Source organism: Vidua macroura, chromosome 1 (assembly GCF_024509145.1).
Source record: "Vidua macroura isolate BioBank_ID:100142 chromosome 1, ASM2450914v1, whole genome shotgun sequence".
NCBI classification, from domain to species: Eukaryota; Metazoa; Chordata; class Aves; order Passeriformes; family Viduidae; genus Vidua; species Vidua macroura.
The window spans coordinates 23,349,349-23,368,786 of NC_071571.1; the positions used below are offsets into that span (position 1 = coordinate 23,349,349).

Below are 19,438 nucleotides of genomic sequence, written 5' to 3' on the forward strand. Positions count from 1 at the left end.
CCTTCCTGCCTCCCGCAGGACCTGCCGGGACGAGGCGGAGGGCGGCTGCCTCCGGGACTCCCGGCCGCGCCACCCCGCGAGGGAGGAGGGAAGCCAGGGACATCGGAAGCCCCGCAGGGCTGCCTCGCCTCGGCACGGCAGGAGGACGACGGGCGGGAGGCGGCCCCCCACCCCAGTATCTCCCGCCCCGCACTGCCCGGCCGGGAAACGCCCCGAACTTCCCCGGCCGCGCCCGGCAGCCGCCGGGCAGCGGCCCCCGAGGGGTGCTCCCGCTGAATCCCCGGGGGGCGGGAGCGGCTCCCCTGCCCTCAGGACCGCCCTGGGACCGGGGTGAGGGAGATCGCCCCGGCCCCGCTCCCTCCCTGCCTGCCTTGCCTTCCTCGGTGGCGCCTGCCGCCGCCTGCCCGCCGCATCCTCCCGCCGCGCCCGCCGCCCAGGCCCCGCGTCCCGGCCTGCTCCGCCCCGTCTCCGCCCCGCTCCGTCCCCCGGCGGGGTGGATCCGCTTCCCGTCGGAGCCCCGCGGGCCTCGGTTGCCGATGAGTTTCCGGGTCGGCGGCCTGAACTTGTGTTGCCGCCGCCGGTTGTTGACCGCGGGCGGAGAAAGAGGGAGTAAGCCGGGGCTGCGGGCCAGGCCGGGAGCAAGGAGGCGCGGCTGGCGGGCGGGAAGGCGCCGAGGCGGAGCGGCCTCCCGGGCCCGCGGAGCGCCGCCGGCAGCAGCTGTCAGCGCCGCCGCCGAACAAAGGGGTAGCGAGCAGGCGGCAGCCGCAGCACCGTGCCCGCGCCGGGGGCCCCGGCGAGCTGAGTGACAGCCCCGGCTGCTCGTGAGGCTCCCACTGGAGCGGGCACTCCAGAGGGCGCCGTAGCCAGAGTGGAGCGGGAGAGAGGAGCGGCCACTGGGCACATGGAAGCTCTGAGTGGCGGGCGTGGAGGCGCCGGGAAGGGCCAGGGAGAGCCCCTGTGAGGAGCCGGTGAGTGCCCGCGGCGCTGGGCGAGGTTCGGGCGGGAGCTGCGGGAAGGCACGGCGAGCGGAGCCCGGTCGCGGGTGAAGCCTGGAGGCTCCGCACATCGGGGCGTCGGCAGCGCCGCGCATCGCGGGGGGGGTCGGGCCGGGAGGCGGCTCCGGGGGCGCCTCGGTGCCGTCGGCAGGCGAGGGGAGCGGGGAGGGGGAGCAGAGAGCAAGCGGAGTGCGGAGGTGAACAAGCGGCAGGTTACCGAGGTTAGTGCGCAGGGGGCTGTGGGGAAAGGGGCTGGCGGGAGCCGCGGGCCGCCGGGCCGGGGGATAAGGGGGGAGAGAGGCCGCCTCCGGCCCGGGCTCTCGGAGGGCGGGGGGCTCGCCTGGGAACTGGCCGGGTGAGAGGGAACGGTAGCAGCTGCCCCGGGGCGGCCGGGACCGTCGTAAAGTTTGGAGCTGCTCGATGGCCTGGCTTCAGCCAGGTCCCGCCGCTGGGCTCATGCCCGCCTAGTTCGTAGCCGGGAAATCTTGCCTGGAAGGCAGAAGCGAAAAAGTGTGAGTGGTCAGCGTGGGAGCGTGTGCTGCGGGGCGAGCTGTGACAGAGTGACCTGGCTTCCTGGCTCGGTAGCGCCGTCAGAGCAGAGCAGCCCTTGAATGAATTTAAACGCTCGCTGTCTCCGGGGTGTGGGTCTTTTCTTTTTTTTTTTTTTTTTCCCTTAATCCAGTGGAAAAAATTTAGTCTTGCTACAGTAGTAGTTTTATGTAAGTAGCAGTATCCCTCTCCCAGGCATGTCTAAGCACATACTGGAAATTGGGCAACTTTTAAAAATTAATCTTGATAATTCATGACTAGTCAGTCTACCTCTTTTTTACAGTTCATATAGTATGCAGAGGATATACAGAGTCACGAAAACATTCTCGGCAGAGTAAAGAACTAATACTACAGCTTAAATTGTTTGCATGGATCCCTCCATTATGACTAACCGTCCTTGATTGCACCTTCTTTAAGTGCATTTCTGTGCTTACCAGTTCCAGAAATGGAGCTTTAGTTGTAGACATAACATCAATAATGTGCTGTAATTTAAGTACATTCACTAAAGAGAGAGACGGCTTTTGAGAGAGGATTTTGGCTGTAGAGGTTAGCAATAAGAAGAGACTGTGTCTTCCTTACATGTATGGCTGTTTTATCCTTACTTTCATCTTTTTGATTTTCGATGTGAAGTGTGGTGGATTAATTTCTCTTTAATCTCTTTTGTGTACAGAGGAAAATTCCTCTTCTTCCTTGGGAGGGAAAACAGCCTTTAGTCATAAGGAAAGCAACAGTGTTTTTCAACTACTTAGAACATGTGACTTGTTTCATTAAGATGTCTACACAGAAGCAAATTGGTAGAATTTATAGCAACGGTTTTTTTTTTCTTTTTTGTTTTTTCCTGGATGTGGAAAGAGTAAATGGTTGTATTTACAAATCACAGAAGAGGCTTCTGAAAACTTTATTCCAGGATTTTCTGTGGTCCTGTACTCTGTCAGTTCCTTCTTCAATAAATTTTACTTCAGTCCTTAATCAAAAGAATAACATATTTTTATAACAGAAAAAGATTCTAAGTATTAATACTAAGGAATCATTCTGAGCCTGTAAATCACAGAACCACGGAATCACAGAATCACAGAATAATGAGGTTGGAAGAGACCTCTAAGATCATCAAGTCCAACCTATGCCCTAACACCTCAACTAGACTATAGCACCAAGTGCCATGTCCAGTCTTTTTTTTAAACACATCCAGAGATGGTGATTCCACCACCTCCCTGGGAAGACAGGGAACATAATCCTGTTTTTTATAACATAATCTATTATTCCTGAATTACAGTTTTGCTATAAGTCTGCTAAAAAGCTAAACAACGTTGGTGGTGCTCTGTATTCAGGTATATATGCATCAGCAGAGCATTATGAATGAAGATTAATTTTAAAAGAAGAATTACAGCAGTGGCACTATAATAATAATATCAACAGCCAAAAACCAAAAGTTAGGCAAGTAAGTTTTATGCGGTCCCTTTTATTTTTGCTTGTGCCATACACATCTAGACAGGACTAGGTATGTATGTATGTAAGTACATGATTAGGCTTATTGCACAAAACATGGAGTTTCCTGGACATAGTTACATATTGCATGTGAGTTTGCGTGTAATCTCTTGTGTGTTCCTATCTGGCCTATACACTTCAAAATATTAAAGAAAACTAAGCATGTAAATATGAAAAGGAATGCCTTCTAAAGCTGTCAGCTTTTATTCAATGGAACAATTATAAAAATGCCTTTAGAAAATGTCATTATGTTTTTGTTCACTATATAAAACCTTGTTAACGCTATGGTTGATTTATTCTGTCCTGACCAGTTTATCACTCCTGGTCTGTGACATCTCTGCTGTGATTGCTTATCACTGTGTTTCTTTTTGTTTCAGTAGTAGGGCTTTGTTTATTAATCATTTACTAGTTTGGCTTGCAAGTTTTGTGATTCTTTTGATTTTTGTTTATTTGTGGTTAAGATCTTTTTTGTTTTGTGTATTGGAGGGATTTTTTGTTGTTTTTTTTTTGTGTTGTGGGGGAGTATTCATTTGTTTTTGATGGGTTTTGTTTATTGGATTTATTTTTGCTGTTCAGATGTCATGTATTTACCATTATCTGAGTAGTTCCTTAACTTCTCCTTGGAATCTAAGGATAACTAGAGGTTGCTGTCGGCGGCAGTTGTCACTGTTGAAGTTTTGTCAGCTTTGCTAAGGTGACTCATGCCAGTAAGAAGGAAAATTGAGAAGTTGGAGGTTACTGATACGTGTGCTGAACCAGTTACGTTTCTAATCATATTACTGTATTTGCATAATTGGTAGTGACACATAGCGAAGATGGATCTGTTTTACTTGAAGAGCAGCCCTGTGGAAATTCTGAAATGTTCAAAATGACACAAAAATTCTGTTTTCAACAACATTATCACCAGGCAAGACTTTTACTGCTTTTGCTTCCTCATCCCAAAATACCAAGTAGTTTTCCATGGAGCATTATAGAAATCACACTTATGTGTAAATTTTAGGGGGAAAGATTATTTCATGCAAGATTATATTACATTTTACATTGAAAGTTCAAGCCAGAGATGTCTACCTAATGTTTAACAACTGCTGTTTTCTTCATAACTGCTAAATGTCTTCCAGAATTATTGGAAACAGACACGTTAGTCTTTGTTTGTGACAGTGGAAGGCCAAGTGTGAGTTCTCTGCCTGGGTCAGGGCAACTCCTGGTATTGATACAGGCTGGGGGGTGAAGGGGTTGAGAGCAGCCCTGCCAAGGAGAACTTGAGTACTTTTGGATGAAGTACTCATAGGGACATAAGCTGGCATTCTGCACTTGCAGCCCAGAAAGCCAATTGTATCCTGGGCTGCATCAAAAGCAGCATGGCCAGCAGGATGAGGGAGGGGATTCCGCCCCTCTGCTCTGCCCTGGTGAGAGAGACCCCACCTGGGATGCTGCATCCAGCTCTGGGGTCTCTCAAACAGCAAAGACATGAACCTGTTGGAGCGGGTCTGGGGGAGGGACACAAACATGGAGCAGCTCTCCTGTTGACCTTGTTTCAGAGAGACAAGACACAATCTGTTAAGGAGTGAAAAAAAGGTTTATTTTATATATCCCTTTATATAGAGTTTTACAAACCCTTCTATCTTTTATTGGTTGGTAACAAGCTGTTATCTCGTAGTAATTGGTTAGTCTTGGACAAGGTGTTTATATGTAAGAAAGGGTTGTTTGTGAGATACTGTTTTCATTCTTAAAGCTGAGATGGTTGGGATTGTTGAAACAGGCGCAGGAAAATAGTCCTAATCTGTAGAATTCTTTCACAGGGAAACAAGTTGTTTTTTGCTGTTGCAGGCTTTTGTTTTCATGAAGAGCTGTTAGATTTCCCACAGCTATGTCCAACTAGGATTTAGTTTGTCAGGCCTTATACAGGCCTGCTGTTTGCTACCATGTTGCTGCAAGCGACACTACCACACTCTCCTGTGAAGAAAGGCTGAGAGAGTTGCTCACGTTGGAGAAGGCTCCAAGGAGATGCTGTTGCAACCTTTAGGTGTATAAAGGGAGCCCACAAGAAAGACTTTTTACTGGGGCCTGTTTTGACAGGACAAGGAACAAGAGTTTTTAACTTTTTACATGAGGCAAACACTTCTTTTCACCTAAAGCTTATTTGTAGTACTACTAATATTCTTGAATTTTCTTTAAGGGGTTTTGTTGAAGAGAGAGATTTTCATTTGATTATTTCCTTAGATTTGTATTTTAAACTAGGTAAATTCTGAACTCTTCCTGTTGGAAGATAATTGCAGCTAAAATATGGGAGGAGCTGTGTTACAGTGTTGCAAAGAAAGTTACTCTTGTAACTTTTCTAGTTTTATTCTGTACTGACCGGGAAGACAAGGGGACAAAAGGAATCCTCTAAAAGCAAGGTATATATTTGTGCATAAACTTATGCCTAGAAATCAATGTTTGCATACAACCTTCAGTATAGTAACATTATTCTTTGACAATAACTCTGTGTAGTTTATATATTACAGCTACATACTATATACATACTATATACATACTATATATTACAACTGTTAGTGACAACTGAGGCACCATATTACTAATTCTGTATAAAAATAGCTTTTATGTGTAGGCTTCTATGTTGGAAAAAATTCATTAAATTTCTTGGGGATTTTCCCTACTTAAAGGAGTTTCCCGGTGGCTTGTGATTACCATTTTGACACACCTGAAGAACTTGCAGTAGACATGATATGGGAGACTCCCTATGCTCTCTCTGCCCAGCTGAGTGCAGGGACTTTAAGGGATAAGGGGCAATGGTGACAAGTTCCTGCCCAATGCAGTAGAAATGTGGCTCTTCTGTGACTGCCTTACCTTCCCAAATGCCCTTACATAATACTTATGAGCCTCTGCACATGAAACCAAACAGTAACAGGGATGGTGGTTCATCTAGCTTGGTGCTGCCAAGGTTAAGTTGACCTGTACCCTGCATCAAATCTGCTCCCACAAAGCAAGAAGGATGGCTCACTGTCACAGGAGACTCCCTTCTGAAGGGAGCAGAAGTCTCAAAGAGGAGGACCTATTTCTCAGGGAAGTCTCTTGCTTCCCTGAGGCCTGGGTTAAAGATGTGGGGAGAAAGTTTCCTATCCGGGTATGGCACTCAGACTAATATCCATTATTGATTTTTTTTTTTTTCAGGCAGTCAGCTGTGAAGTTGTAACAAGAAGTGTGAGGGCAATGAAGAGAAACTTCAGGGCCTTGGTTGAGGAATCAGGAGCACAAGTAGTGTGCTTCTCTATCCTTCCAGTTGCAGGCAATGATGATGATACCACCAGACCTTCTGGCAACAGACAGTGTACACCTATCTCAAAGGGGGAAAAATATCTTTGCACAGGAGTTAGACAGGCTCATTAGAAAAGCTTAAACTAGACTTAAATTAGACTTACTAGAGATAAGCCTGGGGGCAGCACACCCATGTTTGAGGGATGGTGTGCTAGTGATGTCCTTTGATCTTCCATTTCAGTGAAATAGGGGATAAAGACCCATGTGGCAGCAAAGACCGGTGGTTATCCATGTGTTAGAAACCACAGAAGCATCTGAGATTGGTCATACAGGAATTAGGACTTCTTCCCCAAAAAAGGTAGAGGTATAAATAGCCTGACTGAAGTGCTTCTGCTCCAGTGCATGCAGCACAGCACAGGCAACAAACAGGAGGAGCTGGAAGCCATTGTGCAGCAGGAAAATTATGGTATAATTGTCATTACGGAAACTGGTCATTGTGTGATGACTCACGACTGGAGGGCTGCAGTGGATGGCTGTAAACTCTTCAAAAGGGATAGGCAAGGAAGGAGAAGCAGTGGAATAGCCCTGTGTTTTAGGGAGTACTGGGATTGTCTAGAGCTTAAATATGGTGCCAATAGGGTTGTTTACGGATGAGAATCAGGGGTAAGGCCAAAAGTGCAGATATCCTGGTTGGGAGTCTCTTACATCTAGCCAGCTTGCAGAGGCAGACAAAATATTCTCTGAGCAGCTGTGAGAAGTTTTACTATCTCTAGCCCTTGTTCTCCTGGGGAACTTCAACTCACCAGATGTCTTCTGGAAATACAATGCAGTGGAGGGGAAATAGTCTAGAGGAAACAGTTCCCAGAGTGTCTGGAAGAGAATGTCCTGACACAGTTGGCAAGTAAGCCAGCTAGGGAAGGTGCCCTGCCTACTGTTTGCCAACAGAGAAGCACCTGTGGGTGATGTGATGATTGGAGGCGGTCTTGGGCACAGTGGTTGTGAAATTAGTTTTTAATTCTTGGAGAAGTAAGGAGGGAGTCAGCAGAGCTGTTACCTTGGACTTCTGGAGGGCAGACCAGCGTATTGAGGAGACTGGTTGAAAAACTTCTGGGAGGCATTCCTAAAAGGGAGATAAGTCCAGGGAGGATAGACTTTTTTGAAGAAAGAAATCCTAGAAGTGCAGATGCGGGCTGTCCCCATTTGCCTAAAGAAGAGCTGTTGGGGAAGACCAGCCTGACTGAACAGAGTGCTCTGGTTTGAGATCAGGAGAAATAGGAGAGTCTATGGCCTCTGGAAGAAGGGGCCAGCAACTCAGGAGGACTACAACGATATCGTGAGGTTATCCAGGGAGAAAATCAGGAAGGCCAATTAGAACTTAATCTGGCTAGCTACTGCTGTAAAAGTTGATAAAAAGCGTTATACCAGTAACAAAAGGAAGGTCTAAGAGAATCCTCATCCTTTGTTGGATGAGAGGGCAAACAAAGTGACAAAAGATAAGGAAGGAGGCTGAGGAACTTAATGCCTTCTTTTCCTCAATTTTTAATAGCATGTCCAGCTATTCTCTGGATACCCAGCACCCTGAACTGGAATAAAGAGATGAGGAGCAGAATGAAGGCCCTGTAATCAAAGGGAAAGGGTGAGAGATCTTCTATGCCACTGGCACACTCACAAGTCTATGAGGCTGGGTGGGAACCACCCAAGGGTACTGATGGCACTGGCAGAAGTGCTCACTGAACCACTTTCCATCATTTACCAGCAATCCTGGTTAATGGTGGAGGTCCCACGTGACTAGAGGTTAGCAAATGTGACACTCGTGTACAAGAAGGGTTGGAAGGAGGATCTGGGGAACTACAGGCCTGTCAGTCTGACCTCAGGGCCAGGGAATGTCATGGAGCAGGTCATCTTGACAGCCATCACATGGCACATACAAGACAGCCAGGGGATCAGGCCAAGCCAGCAGGTCCTGTTAGACCAAGCTTATCTTCTAGGACAGAGTGACCTGCTTAGTGGATGAGCAAAAGGCTGCAGAAGTTGTCTACCTAGATGTCTGTAAAGCCTTTGACACCATTTCCCACAGCATTTTCCTGGAGAAACGGTTTCTACTAGGATACTCTTCTCTGGGCAAAAACAAAGTGTCTGGATGTCCAGGCTGACAGAGTGATGGTGAATGGAGTTACATCCAGTTGATGGCTGGTCACTAGTGTTCCCCAAGGCTCACTATTGTGGTCTGTCCTGTTGAATGTCTTCACTGATGATCTGGAAGAGGGGATCCAGTGTACCCTCAGTCAGTTTGAGGCAACACCAAGCTGTGTGGGAGTGTTGATCTGCTGGAGGGTAGGAAGGCTCTGCAGCAGGATCTGGACAGCCTGGATTGATGGGCTGGCCAGTCGTACGAGGTTCAACAAGGCCGAGTGCTGGATTGTGCCCTTGGGTCACAACAGTTCTATGGAGCACTACAGGCGTGGGATGAGTGTCTGGAAAGCTGCCTGCCAGAAAAGAACCTGGGGCTTTGGTCGACATGATGTCAGCTAGGGGTAGCCTGTGATATAACTTAGTGGGAAAGTGGTAAAAATTATTGTGTCTAATTGTGAAAAGTTTTATACAGTTTAATTTTATGGTAATTGTCTTAATTAAAATAATAACTTTTTAAAAATGTCCCATAGGGATGTTAGTAATCTCTCACTTCCCTCCTCCTATCCCCACCTTCCTTGAGGAAAGATGTAGTTCTGGAGATTTTAAAGCTTTTTTGGGGAAAATACGCTTCACATGTATAATGCTAATTATATATGTTCTAATGGCATATTTCTTGTCTGGTTTATATAGTTTCTGATCAATTGTGATTAAATAGACATAAGTTGGAAACTGATTCTCTGCTGCAAGTACTTCACCTGATGAACACTTTTCTTGGAATTTAGCATAGAAAATAATTAGATTTCTCTAGTTTGTAATTCTGCTTTTTAAACAAGCCCTGCTTGTTCTTATAGCAGGTACTTTAAGAGATTGTAGGAACATTGTGTCCTATTTGTGTCCTGGTTTTGACCCTGGTTGTAAATTACTACAAATGAAATAACTTAGAGGAGAAAATTCTATTTGATATATTTATTAGTTTGAGTCCACTTAAGATTTCTGCTTCAGGGAAGTTCCATAGATGTTAGTTGGGATAAGCAATGCTCTGCTGCCCTTTTATTTCAAATGGATTTCTAAGAGGAATTTTTGATGACAAATTTATAAATGGTATATTTGGTACAAATGTTGTGGTACAAAATGGTTCAAAAATGTTGTGTAGAAACTCAACTGACTGTATTAAAAAAACAGTAGTATATTTTTTTAGGATGCTCAGATGAACCACTGATGATAATTGAAATATTTCCTGTTTCAAACCAGCTTTTGGAGAATTAGCTGAAAAACTATGAGAAAATGTCATGATACATACTTGTCAATACTTTTGCAAATAAAATATATGAAATACTGGTACAAATAAAATATATGAAATACTGGTACAAATAAAATATATTGTGGACCTAATAATAGGAATTGTAGGACAGTTGTAGTTTATTAATGAACTCTTCTCTCTACTAAGGGTTTGACTGTTACTGTACTGTTGTGATATGCAGTTTTGTGTTTTTCTTTGTATTTCTATTAGTTACTATGTGAGTAAGATGTGCAAGGCTGGATGCACACATCAGGACTAATTTTTGACAGTAGCAACCTGTAAATGCTGTTGCAATAGAATTTTCCCCATAAGTATTTTTTTTTCTCATTAAGAAAAAAAAATGATTTCTTATTTCTTGTCTCTGTAAATTACTTGCAGAATTGTCATTTTTTTTTTTTAGCATTTCTTATTTTTTAATCCAGGTGGCTCTGTTGTGTTCTAGATCTCTAAGCAGCTGAGGGACAAGCAAATGTATTCATCTCCAGTTATCTCTACTATATTGAAAGACTACAGATAGACATGTAGAAATCTTCTGGCAGAGTAGAGCCCAGAAAATCTCTTGTTAATCTCTTGAATGAAAAATGGTGAATTTCATCAGTGTTGTGAAGAAACTGCAGAAATGTGTACCTACTAGACTATGAAGACCAAAGTTCCAGCTGTACTAATAATGCAGGTTATACATTTTAAAATTCTAAGAACTTCATAGACTGATAGAATTACCTATATATCGATACGTTGCGGATTTTGATATTTTCAAGCTCAAATCTTGAGACCCAGCTGTATAGCACACTTCATGATAGCGAAACACATTCAGCAATGATCTGGCACATTTATTCTGTAGAAATAGATCTACTGCAAAATTGTACTAGCAAATAATCTAGGTCTATGAACCATTGTGAGTTAAATATTCTAAGACAAAGCATTTGTTCTTTCTGAAAGAATTCCTGTTACTTACATTCTCTGAAAGTTTGTATATGGAAGTACACAGCCTGCAGTATTGAGACATTACGAATAGCTCTGTCGCTTATTGCAGTATAAATATACAATGGCTGTTAATTTAGGCCCTTTTCCCAGACTTCTTGAGAGTCACTGACACAGATACTTTGTGTATTTAGATCTCCATATTTAGAAGGATGTGTTGGAGAGCAATCTTTCATTGGAGCTATTTCAGTGAGTCACCAAGTGCAAACTGCCCATTAAAAAAAATACTGAAGAGGTTTTATTTGGTGACTTACTTGTGTGTTGAAGTACAATTTCTTTGTAACCTGCCATTTACCAACCTGTTAATTAGTTAAAATTAAACTACATGGAAGTACTTTATCCCTTTCAGGACATGATAATTAGTATTCAGTAAAATTAAAATGTGCAGCTTTGCATTTATAATATTAATTAACTACCTGGATGAGGAGATAGAGTGCACTGTCAGCAAGCTTGTTGATGACACTGAGGTTGTGTGGGCTGGAGGGCAGGGCTGCTCCTCTGAGAGACCTTGACAGGCTGGAGAAATGGGCTGACAAGAAGCTCGTGGTTGCTGTTCAGCACAATATGAACATAGGAACAGAATAACTCTACACAGTAGTACAGGCTGGGAACTGATGGTTAGAGAGCAGCATCGCAGCAAATGACGTCGTTTGGCTGGTGGACACTGGGTTGAATGTGAGTCAGAAAACTACCTTTGAGCAAGATTGAAGCCAGTTGCTGAGAGAAGTGAGTATTTCTGTCAGCTTGACATTTGTGTGATGGCATGAAAAACAATGTCTAGTGCTTCTTGGTGTAGGAGAGGAGCTGACGTTCTGAAGCAGGCCTAGAGGAAGACTGCCAGGATAATTAGGGTACAGAAGCACATAATGTAAAAAGAGAAGCTGGAAGAGCTGGGTGTCCTCTGTTCAAAGGAGACTAGGGCGGTGGATCTGGTTTCCAGTTAATAGGAGGGTACAGAAAAGACAGAACCAGACTCTTCTTGGAGGAGCTGGTTGATAGGGCTAGAGACAACAGAAAAAGTTATAGCAAGGCATGTTTCAATTAGACATTAGGAAAAATTATCGTTATTGAGGAGGTCAGATGTTGGGATAAATAGTCTGAAGAGGCTGTGGGATCTCCACGCTTGGAGATACTCTGAACTTCGGTGAGAATGGCGTTGAGGAGCCTTTGAAGCTCTGAAGGTTGCCTTGAGTAAAGGATAGAAGCTGTTGACCTCCAGAGGTTCCTTCTAATATAAATAAGTGCTTGATCCATATCTCATGATACGGTTGCACAACTGTTTTCTCCCTCCTCTGCATACAGCTGGTTCCGACCCAGCTGATGTGTTTGGCCCAGAGAGCTGTTGAGTTCTGTAGAAGAGAACAATATTGTTGTCTTAAATAAACTGTACTATATGGCTCAAACCCGGATTTCTAACCTGACTTCTGTGTAGTCAAAGATTTTAAGTGATCAGTTTAATGCTTTGAATTTTCACGTGTCATGAAGTAGACTAATTCTTAGTGATATTTCTTTCCAGAGTGTTGTATGTTAAGTGTTTTTTTCTGTAATATGGCTTACTGTTAGTAGAAGTAGACCAATTACTGGTGCATTCTTTCAGGCAGTGAAATAATAATTGTAATTGGAATACTGGATTATTCTGGTTTTTATTTTTTTGTTGAAGTTGGGTATTTTCTATGTAGTTGGTTTGTTTGGGTTTTTTTCTACCCAAAATTCATTAATTCAGACTTTCTCAATAAGCAAGCTGCCTGAAGTTTATAATTATTTACTTAATAAAGAAAGTTTATTATTATTTACTTAAATAGAAAGTTAAATTCACTTGTCTGGAATAGGAGTTAGACAGACAACATGTTCTAGTATAAAATACTTTCTTGTAATCTTTAATTAAAAAGGGATAATTTGGAGGGTTTAGTCTTTGTTACTCTGGATGTATTTGCAATGTAAAGTGTGCAAACCTTAATAAAAGAGTCACATAATTTTACTATAAATGTCATGTAAGTTGCCTCTTGATTTGGTCTTTATTTCATAGTTATACCTTTTAAGTTCATTCAGAAATCCTGTTGATTTTTTGCTGCATGTATTTTGCTTCATGTATATATGAGTAAGAAATCAGTATGGAGAACCAGAGTTTTGAAATAAGTCCTTAAGAAGATTACTGGTTAACTTTTTTACCCCTTTTTTACCCCTCCCCCCTTCTTTTAGCTATAATTTTCTACTATATAAATAGGTGATGAAGATAATGAGTCAAATTTCTCTTTAATTAGTCTTAAAGTCTGAAAAGTATACTGAATTAATTTCAGTTTTGTTAGGTTGTGGTATTAGGGTAGCCGTGAAGAGTTACTGATAATTGTGTCCTCCATTATTTTGGAAATATACAACGGTTCTCAATTTTAGAATCTACTCATGAGCACAAGGGAAGAAATCCTACACCCCAAATTCATGTATTTTTTGGGAATAACTTCTGTGTGAATAATATAATTTCTAGGAAAACCAAACAGTACTTTCTGTGAATCTTCAGCATGTTTTAGCTTCTTCAGAGGAATGATGACACTCAGATCAAAGCACACTGGGTTAGTGTTAAATGGAGGTGTTCAAAAAATTTTTTTGAAACATAAAACCTCAGTATGCACTTTGAACAGAAAAATATTCTTGAAACAGTCTACCCATGGCTTATGGTGAAACTAAATCCTTTCACATTCCTAAAAGCCAGACAGTCCACCCTAATCATGCCTTGTTTTAGTTATTGTATACTTTATTTTCCCCAGTACTGCCTGAGCCTGCTTACTGTAACTCTGTTTGATAATTCCTGTTCTCTTTCTAAACTGCCCACTCTGCTGCTGTATCCAAACAGCTGAGGGCTCACAAGAAATGTTCTGATGCAGTAATTGTATGTTGTGGCCCCAGGTCCCTACAGCTGAGGGATAACAAATCCTTTTTATGTAAATCTGCTACATTCTATGAAATTAAAGTGGCTTTAAAATCTATCCACACAGATTTGAAGATATGAGAGCAGTATTCTGCTTTCAAAATGGATTCAATGAGATATGAGGCTGCAAAATACAAAGTTTTGGGCTTTTTAAAATTCAGTTTGCCATTCTAATTGATTAGAAAAGATTTCCATGTCACTCAGACACTTGATTACATCCTGAAAAAATTAGCAAGTTTTTGCATAGGTGGAGTATGTGCCTTTTAGAGTAGGTGGTTCCATCATCCCTGTTTCCTGGAACATTCCAGCCTCATGCCTTTCTGTTGCAACACAATAAGTTTTCATGCAAACCCCTCAAAGGTTTGAAAAGGGAGTCTCTTTTATTTATTTCCTCTCTTTATAGAGGTATATTTTGATTACTGTATATTCTTAGTTCATGGCTGTTTTTTGAGCTGTTAGATGCTTGCTTCAGAGATGATACTTCTTACTTTACTTTATAACAAATAGTCTTCCATTTCTTTTATTTCTTGTCTATTGCTTTTTTTGCCTTCTGTATTTCTTAGAGAGTAGTTTAGTGCAACTGGAACATCCTTCTTGCTGTGCAGGATGCTGTATGAGTACATAGAGTGATACCAGCATAGATTTTTAAAGCTGTTTGTGCCTGTTGAAATTTTCAGAAGACCTTAAAACTTAAATCCTCTAATGAATATCTCAACCCTACTGATAAAGTATTGTTTCTTCATATCTAGCAGCAATTGAAATATCAGCTCCACGGATTGTTCCCCAGCAAGTTTTAAGTATATTATGAAATATGGTGCAATAGAATTAGCCTTATAGGGGGGAAGGAAGATATTGTTCTTAAACATCTCTCTTTCCCAAAGTGCAGGTGGAGAGGGATTAAATTAGAGATTTTTCTCATCTCTCTGCCCTTCAAGACTGTATTTGTTCAAAAAGCTTTGTGCCAGTTTAGTAGACTTTGTTCTCGCTGAAGTCCTGCTGGGCCCCTGCAGCTACACTAAACCTTTTTCACCAATACCTGCTTTTTGACTGTCAGGGTAGGAGAGCTTGAATTTTTCCCTTTAGTAAAAGCAAGCTCACCTTTGTCCTTTCACTGCCCATTTGAGAGGGATTTTAGTTGTTTTTCCACACAGGTCTTGCTTGCCTAGTGTCAGACACCTGAATAGCATCAGCTGCTGTTATTAATGATCATGTGGGGTTTTGCTTAGTGAAATCAAAACTGGACTCAGACAAGGTACCTGTTTTGCTGACATTTTTGTAAAGGGCTGAGGTGAAGTTGCTGTATCAGTTATTTGTTGTGAGTTTGCATCCTGATATAATACGATACTATTTTGTACACTGTCCAGCATGGGTTATTGCAGGCTTAGGTGCAGTTTGTAGCAGCCAGTGCTGCCTTTGATACTGTGATGCCTGCTCTGCAGTCTCCCACTCCACCCAGCAGCATCTTCTAGTTCATGTTCCATCCACTATCCCTTTCTGAGTGTATGGCTGCTGTCAGAGTAATAGCTGATGAAATAATGCTGGACTACAAAAGAAATTTCATGAAAACGGTTTTGACTTTAGCTACGTATGCAACGGTACTGCCTTGCCTCTAGCAACCAACTGTGGGCTTTGCACAGTTTGCACATTGGTGATATTTCTGCCTCTGTCTGCACTTTAGTATGAATAAACACTGTTTTGAAAGTATTTCCACTCCATACAGTATGCACTGGTACAAATAGTCCTGCCTCCCTATCACTGCTGCCATGCTCTGGCTGTTTGGACCATCAGCATCCAGGAAGAAAACCCAGAAGAGGGAATTAATCTGAATTAGATCTATTCTGCTTCTCTGTACAGTCACCAAAATAAACCAACAAGGGAAATTGTGGAAATATGAATGAACAGAGGGGGTGAATCAGAAACAAAAAGGGCAGTATCAGCTCTGGTGTCAGTTAAACCACTTGAGAAACTACAGTGTAAGTTTCTCAAGCAACATTTGTGTCATAAAAAGATACTGGAGGCAGATTTCCAGCTTGTTAAATGTGTGCTTTATAGTAACTATAAAAACTACTTTATAAATTCTGAAGCTTTCAGGGAAGTCTGATAGAGGTCTCACACTGGTCTGAGCAGGGAAGTGGGCCCTGGGGAAGAGAACAGCCCAAGAAAAGAAGAAGTATAGAGGAAAAAGAAATGCATTTTTTGTGGCTTTTTTTCTGGCGGAGAATGGGGGGTAGGGAATGTTCTCTTGTGGTGCCTTTTACTTTACAAGCAGAAAGAACTATTCTTAAATAAGTGCCTGCATGTTACATTGGCACTGTAGCAGGTTTTTCATAAGGCAGTCACCAAGGGATTCCTGAGCATCACAGCTCTGCAAGCTGCTGAGACTAATACAGCTGGTTCTCCCAGCTTTCATCTCGTCTGCCACTGCTTGTCTTTGCTCCTGCAAATCTCTGCAACTGGCAGTGGGATTTTTCTTTTAACAAAGAAATGTATTCTTGGACCTTACCCCAGTGGATTTGTGTCTCATTTTCAGACAGCCAAATATAAGTTTGCTAGTACCTAGTAAATGCTGGATTGATGATTGAACTTTTCCTAGGCATAGGTCAGGCTGCGTAAGAACTGCTTCATGAGTCATGGTATGGGCTTGTCAAGCTGAAAAAGAGACATGGTGACTTAACATATAGCAGTAAACTCGGTCTTCTACATCAGCAGCCTGGATTCCATAGTCTTAAGTGGCCATGCACCATCTTGGGCTGGATATCGGCTGTCACTGCTTTGCAGCCAGGTTTGGTAGACTTTGAAGTCTTCCCTTTCGTGAGGAGGCATGCCTAGCTGTGGAGGCAGCAGGAAGGGAACACGTCCCACTCCCAGCAGCACCACCACAGCAGGGAAAGCCCATGTGCAGATTGCCCTCTGTGACTCTGTGAGCGGCATTCGGAAATAGCACTGGCTGAGAACCTCCTGTGCAGTGTCACTGTCACATCCCGCATCAGGAGGGTGACCTGGATCTTTCTGTTCTGCAGGACCTCCCTGTCTAATGTAACAGGAAATTAGGGACACAGAGGTCCTAAAAGTCAGCTTACCGAACCAGAAGTCCTGGATCCATGGGTGAGGTAGCTGTGCTTCAGCACAACTGTCAGTTGTTCTTTTCTTATGACTCCGGGAACTCTGTGAAACAGATGTGGAAGGAACAGAGGCAATGATGAACACAAACTCTGTGAAGCTCCACATTATGTGTTTTGATAGTAGCTGGTGGTGTGAGCAAGCAGTATTAGAAACAAAGTCTAGAGAATGCTGCTTTTCAGAATGCTTGCTTGCTGGCACAGTAACCGTCTGTAAAAAAAGGTAAGGCAGCAGTTTTCCATGAAAAACCCCAAACAACAGAAACATCCTACCAAAATCTGGGCAATGCACAAAGGTCAATGCATGGTCAAGGCATCAGAGAATCTTGGGTACTGGATACCAAGCCAAAGGCTTTTGCTTAGGAGAGAAGCATTACCATATGACCATTAGCAATCTTGAGATTGAACAGGTTTGAATCTGGTACCTCAGATGATCTGGTTCTGTGAGAGTCCAGCATAACTGTCAATTACAGTCTACATTTTTTTATAATGGTTCCCTTTTTTTGGGCTGCAGTGTTCTGGTTCAAAGTATAAAAAGTAAAATATTTTCTGGCTGTATAAATAGTGTTGAATGCTTAAATCTACCCATGGGAATTGAATGCTTTCTCTACCCAATAGAGAAAATAAATCTGTTTCTGAATAGAGAAATTTTCTTCATATTGGGAAAACTGGTGTTCTTCTCCAGGAAACATGAAGTAAAGAGCAGTAAAGAGAGTACAGACTACAGGAGAACATGAGAACAAAAAAATTGGTAGAAGAGAGGCAATTTTAGGAGGAAGTTTCCTTTTATTTGTTGTTGCAGTGAAGTAGAGAGGAGTAAAAAGAAGCAAGGTCTGCATATGTGATACTTTGAATATTGCCAGAGTAAGAGCAAAGACCGTAGGACTGCTTATGCTTTCCTCTCTCCTTCATAGCATCTAGCTGTAGTCTTTCCTTGATAATTAATTCAGCATTTCTCAGAGAAAGAGGTCTTTCATGAGAAAATGGGGAGGGAAGTCTAAAATAATTCAGTGTTCTTAAATGACAGAATATCATGTTCCATCTCAATGTAAAAAAATATTTTGGATGTGCTTTAGAGGTTTCCTGAATTCTGGCTGAATCTAACAAGGTAAAAGGAGATTAGCAGACATCATCCCTTTATGAAGTATCATTTGCCAAAGTACTTGGTGATGAGAGCCAGGGTCTGATTTTGTAGGTCTAATCTCATAACTGACAGTCTGTGTTGAATTTTGTGGAGAAACTGTGAAAATTCTGTTTTGGTTTATTTTTTCAGTGCAAATATGATTTTCTTTAGAACTCTTTCTTAATAAAAACTGTGTAACCACCCCCTGCATTTTGTCATATTTAGCCTCTCTCTTAAGAACTTAACTTTGTGACTGATTACTGGAGGTGGGTTAACATGATGCAATTTTTAAGATTCCAAGACAGGCTTGTTGGACAGCAGATGCCTTAAGCTGTTCCTCAGAAACAGCTATTATATTAAAATATTAGTAGAAATTATGTAATATGATGTAATAATTAGCAGACATGTTGATAAATGTGATGTCCTGAGGATCTGTCAATCTAATGCCATAATGGAAGGTCTGATCTCACAAACTTACTTAAATTCTTTGAAGAAGTTGGCAAAATACATTCGTATAATCTGGTTGAATTTTCAAGTGTTGCAACCTGTGATCCCTTACTTAAAAGTCTTAAACAATCCAAACAGCTTTGGGAAAGAGCAAGTGTCCATTGCATGCAGAAGTCACTGGTTTAAAGATGGTTATGGATATGGATGGAAATAAAGAGACAGTTTTCACAGTGGTTGAAGGTTACTGATAGAGTCCCAGATAGATCAGTACTAGGACCTCAGCTGTTGCATGTGAGGATGAATAATATAGAAAAGATGGTAATCAGTGATAATACAAACAGTGCCCACTTCAAAAGGATTTTATGAGACACAATAGTGAATATAGCTAAAGCTGAAAGATTGATATGGTTGGGGGAAAAAAAGGATCCTAAATTTATATAGAATATTATTCCCTTAATTATTACAGTTCATAAACCAGATCTCAAGGTTATATTTAAAACTCTGAAGAAAATTAACTTATTCCTTAGTATCACTCCAAAAAGTAAATGAAGTGTCAAAATAGAGGCTATACTGCCATGATGTGAATCTGTTCATTTTGCATGTCCTAAATTAAAAAGATGTTAGTGGCATTGGAAATATATCAGAAAAAGCAGAAATAATCCTAAAAATGGCACAGAATCCACTTCTTCAGAATTAGGGCTAATCAATCTGTAAAAGAGCAAAAGACTGGTATGACGTAAAGGTGATCACCTATAGAAGGTGATGTGATAGAAATCTCTAAAATCACAAGTGGGAGAGGGCAAATATGGAAAGTTTCTTTGCTGTCTGCCTCTCAGATCTTATAAACAGCTAAAATGAAATTTAACAAATTGCCAGTTAAAAACAGATATTTCTTCACAATGAATAATTAAGCTGTGAAATTTCAGGATGCTCTGTCTGTTAAAATTTTCCATTAGTTTGGGGAGATTTTGAACATCATAGTGGAAGAAAAATGCAATACAGGTTATTAATATAAACCTAGCATATCTACAAAAAATCATCAAGTGGTAAATTGGTGGAGACTGGGAGAGTGTTGTGTAGAAGTGTCCATCTGTTCTTGCCCAGTCTTTGTACTTTTCATTGGTACAC

The 19,438-nt window shown here is 42.1% G+C and overlaps 1 protein-coding gene across 4 annotated transcripts in view; it reads left to right on the forward strand.

Annotated features, from left to right (window-relative positions):
- The first annotated feature begins 546 nt into the window (after positions 1-546).
- The window catches only part of ANKIB1 (ankyrin repeat and IBR domain containing 1), an 88,596-nt gene continuing 69,704 nt past the window's right edge, over positions 547-19,438 (forward strand). For all 4 annotated transcript variants that reach the window (XM_053971382.1, XM_053971540.1, XM_053971460.1 and 1 more), the window contains exon 1: positions 547-968. The gene's annotated coding sequence lies outside the window, so the exon portion shown is untranslated. The remainder of the gene's footprint in view (positions 969-19,438) is intronic.